The 18868-nt window shown below is 33.7% G+C and overlaps 1 long non-coding RNA gene across 1 annotated transcript; it reads right to left on the reverse strand.

Moving 5' to 3' along the window:
* Window positions 1-2750: 2750 nt before the first annotated feature.
* LOC138694492 (uncharacterized) lies at window positions 2751-9429 on the reverse strand. The gene is made up of 2 exons (XR_011330955.1): window positions 7822-9429; window positions 2751-3220 (listed from the first exon to the last, which is right to left on the reverse strand). It is a non-coding gene; the product is annotated as an uncharacterized lncRNA (long non-coding RNA).
* Between the last annotated feature and the right edge of the window lie 9439 nt (window positions 9430-18868).

The raw sequence follows: 18868 nt of genomic DNA on the forward strand, positions 1-18868 counted from the left end.
GCTGTTCTAAATAAAATCACAATAGGACTTATTTTTCTCAGTGAATTGAGCCAGGGATATAGACTGGTTTTTTTTTCTTGCAAAAATTGATTTTCAAAGATATTGGCGCTTACAGCGTTTTTTATGTCCAGTGTTCAATTAGTAATAATAGAAAGAAAAATTATAACAGTTTTGTTTTATTCTAGTACTTAACAGCTGATGAAAATACTGTGTAATAATATCGTTCATTGTTGAGACAAAATTACTGTTGTAGAGAACAGAAAAGCATTCCATATTCCTGATTTTCCTGCTAACCAGTCAGTTATTACGTTATTAGTGTCCAACGATATTTCCGAACAAGGTTTGGTGCAAATACACCAAAGAGTCCACAATTCGACTTTAAGGTAAGGGGATGCATTTATAAGAGGAGATCAACTGGATGACCGCCAGTAAGCGAGGAAACAGTAGAGCGGGTCCGTGCAGGTTTCTCACAGTCTGCAAAAATCTACCATCAGAGCTAGCAAGGAGCTGAAAATCCCTAAGTCAACTTATGAAAGATTCTGTGCAAGCAGTTGTGATTTCATCTGTACCGACTACAGTTGCTGCAGGCCCTAAAACTGGAGAGCATGCTACAGAAATGGCTCCTGCCTCACCTAGAACAGAGCATTCTCAGTTTCGTTTTCCAACAGGATGGTGTACTGCCACATTTTCACAACAAAGTCAGAAGTGAGCTCAATAACCAATTACCAAATAGGTGAATTGCTCATGCTGGTCATAATGATAATGAACTTCTTTGTTGGCCTCCATGTTCTCCTTGATTTTTTTCATGTGGAGGTATGTTAATGAGGCACCCTTACCACAGACTATACTTTATCTATAAGTGGGCAATCACAGCAGCCATTGCATTAATCAATTATGCTATGCTACAACATGTCTGGGAGAAATTTGGCTACAGGCTTGATGTATGCAAGTTACCAGGAGGCTTCACATTGAACATCTCTGAGGTAAGGTACTGAAGCTTTGAGAGTTTTTCTTTCTGTCAGTACAAATTTATGTACTGGTATCTGAGTTACATTAAACGTTCAGTTCGAAACCTGAAAGATTATTCATGGAAACCTTGTAATACCAAGACCAGTTCATTTGCTTAGAAATCAATGCAGAATTGTTTCTGCCCCTTTTCTTCCTTGCATCAACAATATGGAGAGCTAATTTCTTTTTAGCTTAAAGAAGATACTGCACATAAATGCATGTCATAGAGTTACATGATTGGTTTCTTTGCATGGGAATTCACGACTGTCGCCAGGCATGGCATTGTCTGTGGTTAGTAGGTCTGGTTTGCATTCTGGATGTTCAGGATTTTCGCAAGTGTTGCTTTCCTGACTTGAGTTTTCCGCAGTTTCCCAAGTCTCCAGGTAAATACCAGAACAGTACCAATTACAAAGAGCCACGACCCTTACTCACCATACTCTCCATATGTCTTCACTTATCAGCCATTTCCCTCGACACACCAGCCCTAAACAGCGCACTAAAATAGCCTAAAATACTGCCCTTTGTCAGAACACGGGAGAGGTAGCTGTCACAATCGCAATATATATATTATTGTTGTTTAGTCAACTGTCCGAAGACAGGTCTGAACCTCACAAGTGATACCAAGAAGGCACCACTTATGAGGCAACTAGGTGAGGAGATACTGAGGTAGGGTGGCCAGTTCCTTTCCCCTCCATTGCATACATAGCTCACTAGCTACATATTACACTAGTCAGACTTAAGATGCATACAAACAATTGTTTTTCCTCTGACACATACTGTTAAGTGAGATATACTGCCTGATAATAGATGTACATATCAGCCAGGTCACGCAACTTCGGCTTAACCCATAATATACAGTATAATAAAAATTGTAACTATGCTTTTGTAAAAATGACAATTAATATGCAATGTATTTATTATTATTATTATTATTATTATTATTATTATTATTACTACTACATTATTATTATAATAATATTATTATTATCACTATTATGATTATTATTACTACATTATTATTATTATATTATTATTATCACTATTATTATTATTATTATTATTATTATTATTATTATTATTATTTATTATTATTATTATTATCAGTTATCACTATCATCATTGCTTTCTTTTGTTTTCTTTCTTTTTCTCCTTGTATTAGCTCGATGAGAGCTCTATAGTGTTCTTTTGATCCTCTATAGCAGTGGTATTAATCTTATTTGCTAGCATACCCCCAAATTGCATTGTAATTATGTGAGAAATAAAAAACAATGAAAATATGCAAACTGCAATAATTATTAACAAACATAATAAAATATGTCAGCATTTTTACATACGTAGTCAGTGGGATGCGAACCTCTTAAGACAACCCCACGTGCCCCTGGGATATGCGTACCATAACTAGAATACTATTGCTCTATAGGGCTTTCATTTAATTTATATTATTTTTATCAGTGTTTGTATTTTTTTGTATTTATATGTGGTATCTTGTAGGATGGAAGAGAAGGCCTTATGGCCTTAATCCTATCAGATTAAATAAATAACTTTAACAAGCAAAAGACGCTGGAAAAAACAGACCTACCTCGAAGTTTTAGTAAGATGTTTTGTGATGTGAGATTTGCTATTAACTTACACTATGAAAGATTATAATCAATAGAACAAGATTCAGCCAATTTAGTTTCCTGAAGATTTCCTTCATGCATCTATGTTAATGAGTGGAATGGAAAGAGATTACATACCTTAAATAAAAGTCAGACATTTCATTTATTGTGTTTTACACTATATATACATTTCAAGTCCAGTCACCTGTACCTATTTCAAAATCTCTCTTTGGTTTCTCACTACAAGTTTTTAAACTAAGTCCTCTGTTCTCTCAAAGATAACAAAGGAACAGCACCATAACAACATAGTTGTTTCAAAACTTCACACAGAGCTTCGCTCAAGTGATTCCCTGCACTTCTAACTGGATATATAAAATCTGTCATGTACTTGCATTCAATTGTATATACAAATTATATTTCTGAACACTGTTCTTCAGTGCAAGTTGCCATAAACCAACTTCATGGAAATGTAAATACCTTGTATGTACTGTATTTAAAATTAAGAGAGTAATTTGAAGAGACTTAAACACACGTAGATGTATATACATAAGCACTTATAAGTTCAGAGCTAGACTGCTTCAGTTGGTGGCATCAATATCAGAATCACCGCTCGCCTGTGAAAGAAACAAAGTATAAAATTATCACTGTATTTCTTAGTTGATGGGAGATGCATAGACAAATAGAATATGATCTCAAAATCTTTGAAGTACAAATAAGAAACACAACATGATGGGAATGGATATCACACAATCAATCAGCAATCTATAATTCATCATCATCATCATCATCATCATCATCATCATCATCATCATCATCATCATCATCATCATCATCATCATGTGGCGGCAGTAGTAGTAGTAATAAACAACAATCAGTACACTCTCCCATACTGACATGATAATCTCCGGAATTTTAATGTTACGTTTTCGTCCAATTGCTGTCTCGAACGAATTTATAAGTTGTACTAACAATGGCCCATTTTTGCGACAAGAAAAATCCTTTTTACAGTCTGACACTGTTTAATAACATACAAAGGCTGTCAACAACAATTGAACGAATATTTAAGTTGTACCAACAAGAACAAAGACCAATGCGCTTCTAACATTATACAAAAACAAATAAAAATCCTTCTGAAGGAAGAAAAAAACGTTGCTACCCACAATATTCACGGACCCTCAGAATGAGCTTTGGGGACCATTTTGAGAACCATTGCTATATGCTACAACTATTTTAGTAAACAAAATTATTATAGGGCCTATTTGCTAAACAAAACTAACACTGAAAACTACGCCAATAAAACCAGAGCACACATGACTTCTTAACTGTAACAATCAACGTTGCTGAGGCACCCACATCGTAACTTTAATATAGATGCATTCTTGTTTAACAATAATTTCACATGGATAAAATACGGCACTACTGTAGTTAAAATGGAGAATTGTAATTGAAGAGTGTAATTCCAAAACGCATTCAGTCCATCTTTGTTAAAGGACTGAGCTAGTTTTTAAGTGACATGCACAATAACACAAACTTTTAGACAAGGAGTGGCTTTGTTTTGAAAGAAAAGTAGCTTATAATATAATGATAAAGGTCTAAAAAATCATATATATATATATATATATATATATATATATATATATATATCTGTGTGTGTTGTGGGATTTAATCGAATAATCGAGTCGATTAAAATTAATCAGTTGTAGGTAGTTGATATTAATTATTATTTTATTAATACAAACTCATACTAAAAATTCAGACAATATTCCGACAATATCAATTAATCGATTAAATTCAAATAGTTAATCAATTAAATATTTTGATCGATCAACAGAACTAATATATATGTATAAGACCTGTTACTAAATCTACGTCTTACTCTGTGAAAAAATTTATTAAATCTACATACTTAGACTTCAACAAACAAAATTTGATAACACAATATCAAGGGAAAAAATGGAACTCTCTGTATCATAATCCACAGTTAATTCCCGATTTACCACGAAAATCGTCTGTAGCTGCATTTAGATTGGCAACAGGCCATGATTGTTTGGGCAACCACCTGCATAGAATTGGACTATGTCAGTCCCCTAACTGCCCATTGTGCAACTCAAACCATGAAATGGATTCGGAATACCTCAAAATCTGTGCTTCAGTGGCTGACCATGATAATATCTTTGAAAAATATTGGAGTGCAAGAGGTCAAATGACTTTATTGTCAAACGCCTGGCATTAGAAAACAACAACAACATATATATATATATAAATCATAAAAATGGCCAAATGGACTGAGCGAATTTTGGAATCGCTGTTCAATTTATATGGGCTATTCTCTGGATATGGTAAAATTTGTAGTCATCACCTAATAAGAATTAGAGAAAACGTATAAAGTTATTTTTTTCTAAAAGAGTCACTAATTTAAAACATGAGGGGATTATGAAAACTTTTACTGGAAATGTATTTATTTACAATATATTTAGGCTATCAAAACATTAAAGTCCCCTCTGTGGACTGTCCCTACATCCGATTTATAAGAATCAGAGCACCTTTATTTATCAAATTTTCGTTAAAAATTTACTTTTCCAATGAATAATACAGTAAAATCCCTTATAACCGATATCTAAATAACCGACAATACCAAAACAACGGCACTTTTGGCTAGGCCAAAAAAAATGTTTAAATCTGCTACATTGCCACAGTCTATGCCGTCACTTTTGCCACATTAGGAAGTTCGCACGAACTTTCATTGTCAGTGAATATTCGAATCTAAAATTAGTGTATTATTTAAAAAAAAAAATAAAAAAAAAAAAAAAAAAAAAAAAAAAAAAAAAAAAAAAACAGGGATATTAGATTTAGAAGTTTGTCCCTACAGAACTGAATCTTCCTCCATGGACAACTATAAAAGTGAGGGAAATGTTCATAGAGTACAGCAGCTCTTAGTGTGTGTCTCTGGAATTGATGGGAAAGGAACCCATATTGTTTAGCAGTCAAAGCTTGTTTTCACCAGTGGATCTTGTGTACTGGATTTTAAACAATCAAGTATCATTTTTGAGTTTCGCAAAGTTCTTCCTGTATACTCCGTGGTCACAATAATTAAGGTAGGAACTACACATTAACTGATTAACTATTCTAATATAATTCTGCTTGTGTATTAAGATGTAATTCAAATGTATGAGAGCTACCAATGTTGTAAGCTCAAAACTCTATAGCAATGAAAAAATGAAATCCCTAATTTTGTCTCCTTCATGAACAGTCCCTCCGTGGACTAAGGTGGTCCATAGAGGATAATACTATCTAAGGATGATAAACAATTTTGAAATGAGTAAAAGTTTTTGCTTAGAATTATGTAATAAATATTTTTATTTATAGTGCTTGCTTTTTAAAGAACAATGGCACTAACGAAAAAGCAAAGGCCTAAACGGTTAGATGCTCAAATGCAAAAGAGAACAGAAAAAACTTAGTACGAGATGATCTAGGCAGAAGGTACATGTAAACTCTGTTCTATATGAAGAGACTAAAAGAAATGAGAGAATGCTACAACTAAACAAAGGCTTTTGGAAAAATAAGCAGCCGTGAAAAGAGGGCAATAAGTAATGTATGGAAAGAGAAGGCACTCAAGATAAACTAGAAAGGAGTGGAACTGAGAGAGGGAAGAGAATAGTCAGAAAAAATAGATACAAGCTACAGCAAAAGATAAAGGAACTGAAGGAGAGAAATAAAGATCTAATGCAAGACTAGAAAAGTATAAAGAGTGATAGAGTTGGTTAAAGAAAAGTAAGCAAGTCCTACAGGAGAGCCCAAGAAAGAAAGTCTGCTGACTGCTATTTAGTCAAGATAAAAACAGTGAACATCCAGCGTACAAACAATTGGTGTTTGCAAAAGTTACTGGCAACCAAATACAGAACAATTTTAATAAACAAAAATCACAGAAAGTTAAGAAGACTACAGTTAAACTTTTGAGTGGAAAAATAGTTAGAAAATATAGTTACTTAAACTATTTGCATACAATGACATCACAAAGAATTTTCCGAATTGACAGAATTTGTGATACAGATTTAAAAGGAAAAAGTTTGTTGGAAAAGGCATGTTGTGATGTAGGCCTAATTAGTTTTTTTTGGAAACTGATAAAGTGAGTCGCTTAGGCTTGGGAAGAAGGAAATGCTAACTAGAAATAAAGAGAAGAAATAAAAGAATTTTTGAATGATTCATTTCAGAACCTCAATAACATGTTCAAAGAAAAATATCCTGAGTATGGAAAAAATGAGTCATCAGACTTTTGCCATCTTCAACCATTTTGAATTTCATTTCCCAAAGCATATACACACTTGCCAAAAAAAAGAGACAAAATACTATGCAAACCCCTAATCAAAATTAAAAACACAACGAACTGTAATTAAAAATAGATGGAAAAGTTTATTATGCAAATATTCATCTTCAGTCTCAAATTTTGAAAATGCTAAGAAAATCTGTTGGAGTGCTGTATTCCGCCTCTTCATTGACCATCACTACTTATCCGAACACTTCCACAGAATGGGATACATAGAAGACCTAAGCAGTACTATATGCAACGTGAGAGGACAAATCCTCAACAAAGACCATCTTCTAACTTGCCAAAAACTAGATAGAAAAAGCAGCCAAACCATGAAATATCAAGTCTATACTGGAAAGCAAGAGAAAGAATGGCGCATGCTAATCAAGTCTCATTCATAAGGATCACCACTGAACAACAAGAACGTAGTACTCACGCCACTTCAAAAAGCTGAAGTGGTAAAAACTTCGGTTTACTAGGGTAGTTCCATTCGAATGGACATCTTATTTCAAGGCAGAAAGAATAATTTGAACTTGCTGAGATTAAACTTGAGTTTTCAGTGTGGACAGCCAGGGGATCTAGTCATTTGGGTAACACTGCATCAGAAAAAAAAAATGATCATGAAATAATATCTAATAAGCTAGACTGAAGGGTAAGAGATTCCTTATCGTTGGAATATATGCCTCTTAATTATTTCTTTAGATTTTACCATATTTAAAATCTTTGACTCATTTCTTACAAAAGTAAGTATTACCCAATTTTACAGACTGACGCAAGTTCTCTCCTTTATAAAACGTAGGTAGTCATAGGATTTTCAGCAATATTCACAGTTACTGGGAACGAAGAATGTACTGACAATGGGTTGTGTAACAACTAAAATTATGTGATGATGAATTAGTAAGACAGTACCTTCACAATTGCTGACACTCCACAGGCAACAGCAACGCCAAGAACGAACATGAGGATATAGGGCACGTATTTCAGACTCACGCCTTTCCTCTTCTTCATCATGGTTCCCAGGAAGTTGATCTTCTTCTCAGAATAGGGAGGATACCGGCTCCTACATAATACATACAACACATGACAAATATTTTAGTATTTAGAATGGCCTATAGCAGTGGCGGCTGATTGACTGAGGCAAGTGAGGCAGGGCCTCAGTCACTTGGCTTAACAGAAATCAAATTTTGTGTTTTTATATAATGTATTAGTTATTTGAATGAAGTATCGCTGTAGTAGCATTTAAAACTTTGTGATGTATATAGACCTGTTTTGCAGTAAAATTTACTCCTGAGGCCAGAATCGCTTGTGCCGGGTCTGGTTGTGATGTATATAGATCTGTTTTGCAGTAAAATTTGTTCCTGAGGCCAGAATCCTTTGTGCCGGGTCTGTCTTCTGAATTTCCTGTATTTTCACGGGGTTTGAGCTTGCGCTTAAAACGTTGTAGCCGAGGCACAATTCGTCTGGCCTCATGGCCTGGTCAGGTTTCACTCCTCACATCCATGGGCCGGCCTCAAGGGTAGAGTGGGGTGGGAATAGCAATGGTGACTTGTCTTCCTAAATAGGCCATAAATAACACAAATTCCAGCTCTTTGGCAGGCAGAGACCCACACTATTCCCTCCCCTTATGTCTCAGTTTATGACTTAAGCGAGGGTGTTGTACTATTGTAATTCGTAGTACAGTAGTGAATCTAGGCCAATGTTGTTATGTGTTTCGGGGAAATATAAACAGAAATAAATGCGAGAAATAATGCTGGTGTAGTTAATTAGTTAATTCATTGTTAGAGTGTCCTTTTTCAAGAAGAAATAATATTGAAAGAAAGGAAGTTTTAAATAAAGAGAGAGTCTACCGAGATACCTACGACATCGCTGACAATTTTTCTGACAGATAATCTTAAAACACGAGTTTCTATTGCATCCTGGTATGGGCAACATAAATGGTTAAGTGGTAATGTGATGCAAAATAAACTTCTCTGTTGGCCTTGTTCGTTGCTGTCAAGGGAAAAAAATAAAAAGAACAGAAAAGAGGAGATTTTCAACACATAATGTGGGTTGCTTCATCACACTGAAACAATCACTGAAACTCACAGCATAACAGCTTATTTGGTGAGTGACATTATTTTTCATCAATAGTAGGCTAATAATAATAGACTAATAATAATAATAATAATAATACAGTAATCATGATATTAATAATATAACAATAATAATTAATATCATAAATAAACATTTCCTATCGGAGGCACTTAAACTAGTTGCATCTGGCCTCACCGAGGATTTCGATCACCGGCCGCTACTGGCCTATAGTCAATTTACATCTCAAGGTCTCAGAAAATCCTCCCCTTTCCTCTCATTATTATACAGAGAACAGTTTTCTGTATGCTATCATTATGTCTGGGTACAGTATTTTTTTCTTAAGTTTGGGGCAGATTTTACTAAGATTCAGCATTTATATGTAACTAAATTCTAAATTAGCTCGGAAATGACGCACATGTAATATGTTTATTTTCCACTCAACAAATAAAACTTTATTTAAAAACACGAAGACATTTAAAAACAGTTTCAACAATTTTATTCTTAATTGCATAGAATGCCAAATTACTTTGCTTTTTTTTATTTATGTTTATCTGCAGAGATCTGTGGAAACGTGATTATTATTGATGATTGTTCATAGCAATTGAAATACCGAAGTATTGCTATGGAATTTTCACACTATTTCTATCTTTGCATACTAGACAGCGCCACAGAAATAAAAGTGGCATAACTATCTGCACCAGATATGATCCTTTCAGAATTATTACTAATTTCGCCAATTTTATTTTTTGTTTGTTTTTAGCTTTCAAATTTCAGAAAAATTCTGACATTATACAGAAAGTCTGAGTACAGATTCGGATTCAGGACATTTCAATTAACTAGAGACAATCATGTAAGTTAGATTATCGCGTTTATATATAATTATACAGTGTTAGTTAAAAGTCCCGCACCACCTAAATAACTTTTGAAGCATGTGGTTCAGTGACATGAAACTTGGTATGTGGGGAAAACCGTATACTAAGAACTCAATAATGGTATTACCAAGTTTATTCTACTTCTGGATTAACCGGAAGTAACTTCAACTCTCTTATTTTAAATGGAACATCCAATATATTTTTTTTTATTTCTGAATAATACTCATTAAGAGCTTTTCAAAAAGTACCCACACTTGATACTTCTGTACAAATTCAGTGCTGCTAAATAAAAAAAAATAGAAAAGTGTAGGTCTAACAAATAATATGAATAAAACGCTTCTTTTGTTTACTCTGATTTGACTGTCCCTTGTTTATATTATATATATGAACTTCGCCAATTTTGATGTTTTTTCGTTTTTATTTAAAAAAAAATTCAGAAAAACCTGACCGCATTTTTACTTAGTCAAATGAATTTCTGACAGTACAAAACCCTATAAAGTGCGAAAACCCCAATTTTCAATTTTCCTGCAGATACGGGACTTTTGCTTAGCAGGGCAGTATTATGCAACTGCATTGTTCCAAACCTAATATTAAAGTTATGTTATTTATATCGCTAAAGAATGATAACTGAATATAAATTATAACTTGAATATTATTTATGTCACTTACTTACTTACAAATGGCTTTTAAGGAACCCGAAGTTTCATTGCCGCCCTCACATAAGCCCGCCATCGGTCCCTATCCTGTGCAAGATTAATCCACTATCATCATATCCCATCTCCTTCAAATCCATTTTAATATTATCCTCCCATCTATGTCTAGGCCTCCCCAAAGGTCTTTTTCCCTCCTGCCTCCCAACTAACACTCTATATGCATTTCTGGATTCGCCCATACGTGCTACATGCCCTGCCCATCTCAAACGAATGGATTTAATGTTTCTAATTATGTCAGGTGAAGAATACAATGCGTGCAGTTCTGTGTTGTGTAACTTTCTCCATTCTCCTGTAACTTCATCCCTCTTAGCCCCAAATATTTTCCTAAGAACCTTATTCTCAATCACCCTTAATCTCTGTTCCTCTCTCAAAATAAGAGTCCAAGTTTCACAACCATACAGAACCGGTAATATAAATGTTTTATAAATTCTAACTTTCAGATTTTTTGACAGCAGACTAGATGACAAAAGCTTCTCAATCGAATAATAACAGGCATTTCCCATATTTATTCTGAGTTTAATTTCCTCCCGAGTGTCATTTATATTTGTTACTGTTGCTCCAAGATATTTGAATTTTTCCACCTCTTCAGGCAATAAATCTCCAATTTGTATATTTCCATTTCGTACAATATTCTGGTTATGAGACATAATCATATACTTTGTCTTTTCGGGATTTACTTCCAAACCTATCGCTTTACTTGCTTCAAGTAAAATTTCCGTGTTTTCCTTAATCGTTTGTGGATTTTCTCCTAACATATTCACGTAATCTGCATAGAGAAGCAGCTGGTGTAATCCGTTCAATTCCAAACCCTGTCTGTTATCCTGAACTTTTCTAATGGCATATTCTAGAGTGAAGTTAAAAAGTAAAGGTGATAATGCATCTCCTTGCTTTAGCTCGCAGTGAATTGGAAAAGCATCAGATAGAAACTGGCCTATATGGACTCTGCTGTATGTTTCACTGAGACATTATGTCGCTAAAGAACGATAACAGAATATAAATGATAAATATTGGTTCATTTAATTAATACGAGAGATACCATATTATATAATATATATTTAATTATTTAAATAAAATAACCTGTTTTACAAAGAAAAATGGTTATTTGTATTATAATAATTACTTACATAAAATACAGATTATTTATATCGCGAAAGAACAATAACAGAATGTAAAAAACATGAATATTATTCATATTGTTAAAGAACGATAACATGAATATTATTGATATTTCTGAAGAACGATAATAGAATACAAAAAATTATAACTTGATATCGATAAAGAACGATAACTGGATATAAATGATATTTTGAATATTATTTATATTGCTAAAAACGATTAAAAAATAAAATGAAAACTTGAAGAAGGCCCGAACCCACAACATTCGAATCAGCACTCTGACGCTGGTCTACGAGACGCAGATATGGAATACTTCCATAGTTCCGGAACTGCTTCTACAAGCACATGCATCGTGTAACATCGCCGTGACCCGAAGTGGACTTAGAAAATATTCGCTGTTCACGAGTGTGGCCACTTTTTTTTTTTTTGACAACTGTACATAAGTTGCAAATCAACACTGGAGGTGAACCTAAGAATTACGTCATGACCATACGACCATTAATCAGACGTGAACATTACTACAGTCAGATTACAAGCTGTTTGTAAACAAGCTCTTGTTTGTAAAGTGGGGGGAGGAATAGTTGTAGAAAATGAGTTTTAACATGGAAATAATGTGTTTCCGGACCCATGTTTATATAACATATTTTCATTCTCTACATGTGAGAAATATTTCCCTAGAGTTTTGACATACTTTTTTGTTACACTCTGTATATCAGTTCTGTAGCAATATGGCTTTCCATATTCCATGTCACTAAAAAATTACAATGAATGATGGAGAGGTGGCGGGATGATGGTAAGAGAATTGTAAGTGTCCTAAGAAAACATATACCAATACAGTCTTTGTCAACTAAAATATCCACTTGCCAAATGCGAGAGTTCCAGGATAAACACAAACACACAGCATGGAAAGGACTAGGTCAGCCATTTAGCTCCTAGTGTACTGTAAAGGTTCTGTTTATTACATTATTTTTTTAATATAAATTAAACTGCAATTCGCTTTATTGTATTTATACATCACAAATATAACACCAATTTGAAGTAGAGCTTTGTTATGTACAGTTTAAAAGGGAGATATGATTGTAATATTCATGAGATTAGTGTACATGACACATAAACTATTAAACTTATAAGGAAATGCAAAGAGTTTTAAATAGTATTTCATAAAATATGATGTTTTCGTCCTTAATAAATCATAATACCTATGAAGAAATATGGAATAGATTGAGGTCAGTAACTCAAAGGATAGGTAGTATAAAATTTGTAGTGTACTGTATTTCTACCGATAAAATAACTGTGTTACATGTCATGCCCATAGTTACCTATCACATTACTGTGATCATCTAATCAACAAATACAGTGAAAGCCTGATGTGAAGGACTACCAGTATAGTATGTTTTTTGTGCAGGATGAATCGTCCTATCAAGAGTTTTAAACCGGTTGGATTAGCAGGCCAACTAAATATCACTGGCCTCCTAAACTGACCCGTTTGAAACTCTTGGTGGGACGATTCCTTCTGTATAAAAAACATACAATTTACTTATATGTATAAGTGAGAATTTCAAACTTGATTGCATAGACTATAGTTGTTCGCCATAACATACATCAAGCTTGTAACACCAAAACCTCATTACTGAAGCGAAAGAACTTCATCAAATTAATATTTATTGGTGAATGGTGATTTTTCCCAAGACATACTTTCCACTGCATTATACCTGAATTCAGTTGCGGCTCATAGTTTTAAAAGTAGAAAAGGTTGTGATTGAGCACATTATCATCTCTAAATTGTTTCAGGGCCCCAGCGCGTTGTATTTGTAAATTTATTTATTCATATATTCACATACCTATTTATTTTCATAAGTAGGTAATTTGAACAGTAAAGTTACTTTCACATTATATGTATTGCCCATCACTAGGAGGAGGAAACTCTTGCACCAAAGTCTCGCTAAATGACGTAACTGCCATATCTTACAGCAGACCATTCCAAGTGGGCAGCCACCGTGATGCCACGTGGCTGCCCTGCGTTCGTAGAAGCCATGCTGAGCCCCAGAGAGAGACAGCAAGTGAGTGGGAAAGAGACGGAAAACAATTGCTGAGAGGGAAGCATGCGTGCAAGGGGTGGAGTGAGCCAGTGAGGTATATGGATGGCACATTTTATGACACATAGAAAGAATTCAAGAATTACAACAATTGGCCATTACAAAATAATATAAGAAAATAACATTTTCCTTTTTTTCTGTACTTAGGAAGAGAAATTACATTTCTTTGGTTTCACCAACTTTGCTATATCAAGGAAAATTGTTTGAGCAGAATGAGTGCTTCCCAACACATCGGACAAACATGACCTAATTTTACTCTTATTCAGATTCATGACTGAGAATGTGTGTTCACAAAGGTATATAGAGACAAACATAACAATTAACTTGTATGTCAATGCATGGATAAGCAGAAATTCTTTTTGTTCCAAGTTCTTATAAAACGCAATGAGGCCGCCTGGAATATTGTAATATCTATCTTTCAAAATTGTGTGACATTGAAGCCTTATAGGTTCTCTTTGGAATTTGATTGAAGCCTACTCAACATTTACAGAAAAGGACGTCATAAAAATGTTCACCAAGTTCCTGCACACGGCGAAAGATTGTTTGTGGAGAGAGACTGACTCAAATAATGTCACCAGGGAAGGACACAATATCTCAGAAGTTGAAATCATGCACTCCTTTACAAACATTCCTTCTGTAAAAGGCCGGCTACTTTTGGCGATATTTAGGGCAACAATATAGCTTGCATGGACAGCTCTTTCGGAACTTGGCTCAATGTGCTGTGAAAGAAAGGGAAAATTAATTTTCAATGACACTGTCACTATACAAAAAATACATACGTAGTTAAACGGACAGAAAATTCTTCAGCAGTTTAACAAACGTTTTTATAATAATTCCCATACATTGTTGACAACTGTTCAAAATAAACTTACTTTAACCTAACCATTAATTTAATTATATTGCCCTTAGAGTACTTAATTAGTTGAAATGACACTTACCTCGTCGTAAGATTGGATTTCGACCTTTAGTTTCGTTATTAATGCCTTCCTCTCTTTGCCGATAATATGAGTGTGGGTATCAGAATGTTTAACTTTAAAGTGACGCTTAATGTTGTACATTTTTGCCTGTACATTGATATGGCATATTAAACATTGAACATTGTTGTCGTCAGATTAGACAAGATACAAGCCTCCGAAGAGGGGTTAAATCCTGAACCGACTGTCGACGCACTTCTCTTCATTCTTATTCAAAACAGTTGACCACAAACGATAGTACACCATATGGATGAATGAATGACAGATGGAACGCATAATCCAGCAATGCCTGCAGAATATCATCGAACAGACGAGAAGATTTGATGATCGCATGCATTCGTACTCCACAACAGCCTTAGCGACAGAGAGGAGTGGGAGGTCCTCCCTGGACAGACACAGGGCAGCGTCCGGGCGCGCTAGCCCTCAAATGCGTGTGGAATGGTCTGTCTTTTAGTATCATAGCTGGTAATCTCTGACGAAACTTTTATAAATATGTCTCATAGAGGTACAGTACCATACTCCTTAATCTTGCCAGAGTTTTCTGCTGAAAGGTTAATTAATGATCAATCATAGAGTGAGTGACAGAGACAGAGCTTCAAGCCACCCTTTGTGTTAGCTTTGAACGTGTTTTTTTTTTTTTGCTGCAAGTTCTTAGACATGAAATTTTGTAGGAATTGATGACTTGCTTTGGCATAGGGATATGTGCCTTCATTCCAACAAGAAAGTCGGAACCCTATAAAAACTACGACTCCCAACTTTGTTATACAAAAGGTAAAATGTAATAGAGATCGATAATTGGAGTCAGTGATCTACTACAGCTCCTGTTATTATTATTATTTTTTTTTTTTTCAGTTTTCCTGAACTGACGAAATGCAACAATAAGCCCCACTTTACTCTCTAATTCTAAATATGTTGACTGTCATTATCAAATAGAGTAAAGTTTAAAAATGTTTCATATTCATTTATATTCTAAATTCTATTATTACAAATTATATTTTTAGATTTCTGTCCTCAGAGCCTTTAATTATGAGCTGCGACTGCCCAAATCTGCAGTATATCAAAATTAGACCTCTGTTATCTTAGTGTGATAAACTGACATAGTTATTGACTATTCAGATTGGAACTACTGATGCATTATACTTCTACTTATTATTTGTATCCTTCTATTCAGGACGACCAAAAATGTTCCACGATTTTTCAGAGAAGTGAATCTCTAACCAAATATGTGTAAGATTGCTAGATGTACATGAGAGTTGACCATCTCTTTGTCCATCATAAAATATGATTAGCATCACTTTTATGCTAATTTTCTCTAGCAAAAATGATTTTTTTAGAAACTAATTATTCCTCTCTTAAACTGCCATCTGCAAACATCACTTCTATTTTGAGCATATTTTGAGAAGTATAGCATGCATTCAGTATAATGTAATTAAAATTCTTTGTTTTATAGTACGCACATTGAGAAATTCTATGTACTTACATCAACTTCAGACAATTTATGGTCTTCAGATATTCCGATGAATTCCTTGGGTTGTATGTTCAGAATAAGAAGAAGGCAATCAAACATTGTAAGGGTCTCAAAACTTGTACATTTCAGTATCAATGTTGTATATGCAATAAGAAAATGGCGATCAACAAAGTAAGGGTCTCAATGTCAAAAGATGTACACATCATGCGGTATATCTTGATTGATAGTGACTATTAGATTGGAAGTGTTTGGTATGTACTGTGCATATGTTACACTGATTTCTACACTGTTGATACAACATGAGTTGTAAGACAGATGAGATATATGATCATATTTGTAGGTTGCCATATATGAGCACTCAAGATACACTGCAAAATGTGTAATGTTCAATATCATGAGACTTTGTGGTCATTACTGAAGTTAAAGTAGCCTATCTCATTTTTATATTTACAATTGCTGAAATAGCCAGAAAATGTCTTGACTGACAGAACAAAAAAACTTAACAGTTAACACTAATTTAATACCATTCACTCATTTCCAAGGGGAAAAAATGTATACCGTAATATACATAGAAATACACAGAACATATTTAGTTCTTGAACGAACATAAAATATTTTCTGTGTTTTGGCATTATACCAGATATGGATATGGATTTCTTTTCATGTTAATAAAACAGTTTGTTATTCTTTTAAAACAATATATAGACCATTCTGAAACATTCTGTGCAGGATCTGGCAATGTGATGTATGAGAGGAAGGAAACAAAGAAGTTCATATAACATTTTGTCGAAAGATCCTTTGTTTTCGAGTAATACTCCCTTTTTGTACTATAAAATTATTCAGGCACTTATAACCAGTCATAATATTTTATAATTGCATTACACGTGACGGGCAACTAAAGACTATTCAGAAAAAGATGAGTTTCTAAATTTACAGTTTTATTTCTTTTTAATGCAATGGTATTTTATTTTATGCAAATTAAATTAAGCCAAACTGGTGTTAGTACAGTAAAAAAAATACACATTACATGTGAAAGACGCTATATTTAAAAAAATGTGGCTAATTTCAGTTTTTGAGAAAAACTAAATGTTCTGAGGATTTAAACATTTTTGCTGTGGGAGAAAGTATAGTATGTTTTAGAAAAAAATTGATGTTTACAAAAGCTGCTTTTCTTCGATAAAATTGTTTATAAACATTTTTGTTTTCTTTCTAAAATAATGTTCGCAGATCCTATAGAGTTTTCATCAAAATACATTGTATATTTTTTATATAACAATATTTATTACCGTAGTTCTTATCTTCCCTAGCACAAAAAGAATATTGTTATACATTGATTACCATGTTTCAAATAAATTCATGCTCTAAGTTTCCCCAAACGTTGACAATTTTTATTATCATAAATGCAGGGGTAAAAAAAAAAAAAGAAGAAGAAGAAAAGTAGAACTTGAAAGATTAACTCAAACAATAGAAAATCAAGTTATTTTTAATTCATTGTATGGGGCATTTCGCTTAACTCTCGGCTGGGAACACAAGCATCAGATATGCTTGCATTAATGGACTGATGCCCCAGACATATGCCACGTCATACTATGCTCAAGGCCAGAGCAGACACATATTTAGTTAGCTTAGGTTAGTTGATTTCCAGCTTTCAGTCTGATAAGTTGATAATTCTCTTTTAAAATTCATGTTATCATTCAATTTTATGGTAGTTCATTGAAATACCACAAGTTCACACTAGAACTAACTTACTTACAAAAGGCTTTTAAGGAACCCGCAGGTTTCGCACTAGAACACAAAATTTGTATGTCTGAACTTATAGACAGTATAAGAAGAGAAATTGCAAGTATTAGATAAATAACATTTTTAGGTGTGAATAACAGTTTCATCCAAAAGTGTTGGGGAATGTGTGAATTCAGACAAATATCATTCTGAACAACTCCTGTAGAACCGGTTAGCACTCTATGAAATAAAAATATAATTGCGTGCATGCTATTATTAATCAAATTTACATGAGTAAAATATGCTGGAGGTTATGATAATGATGCAGTCTATGCCAGTTATGAAAGTATGTCTGATGCACATGTTCCAGTCTAGCTGAATGCTCTGTATTAAGATCGTGTATGAACGCCTACAACCTCTGAGGGTATTTATCTTAAAATTTTTGCTGCGACAATTTTATTAGTGAAGGTACCAGAATTAAACTCAGAAATTTAAAAGTAAAAAATAAACGTATATTGACTTCTTCAGAATGAAGTAAACTTACATCAATTCTATGGACAACACATTTATCAGTTTCGAGAAAAACTGGTTCTTCATTATGTCTATATTACCTTGATTATAAGGCAGAGAAAAGGGTTAGTTGATTTCTCACAATCGGTAAATAATCCTTTTAAGAGAGAAGGCATGAAATATGTTACAGCTGCAGAACTATCGATAGGATTTTAATTTTATTAATGAAGAAGAGAAAATGACAATGATAAATTTCTGCACTGGGTAGAAATTCCCATATATAATAAATAAAAAATGGATAATTCCTACATCTATTTTTTTCGTGTGGTTTGAAGCTATTTCAAAACTCCAATTACATCACAGCTTGTATGTATATGCTTTTAACAGATATATATATTTTTATACCATTATAAAA

This window comes from Periplaneta americana, chromosome 2 (assembly GCF_040183065.1).
Source record: "Periplaneta americana isolate PAMFEO1 chromosome 2, P.americana_PAMFEO1_priV1, whole genome shotgun sequence".
Taxonomy (NCBI): Eukaryota; Metazoa; Arthropoda; class Insecta; order Blattodea; family Blattidae; genus Periplaneta; species Periplaneta americana.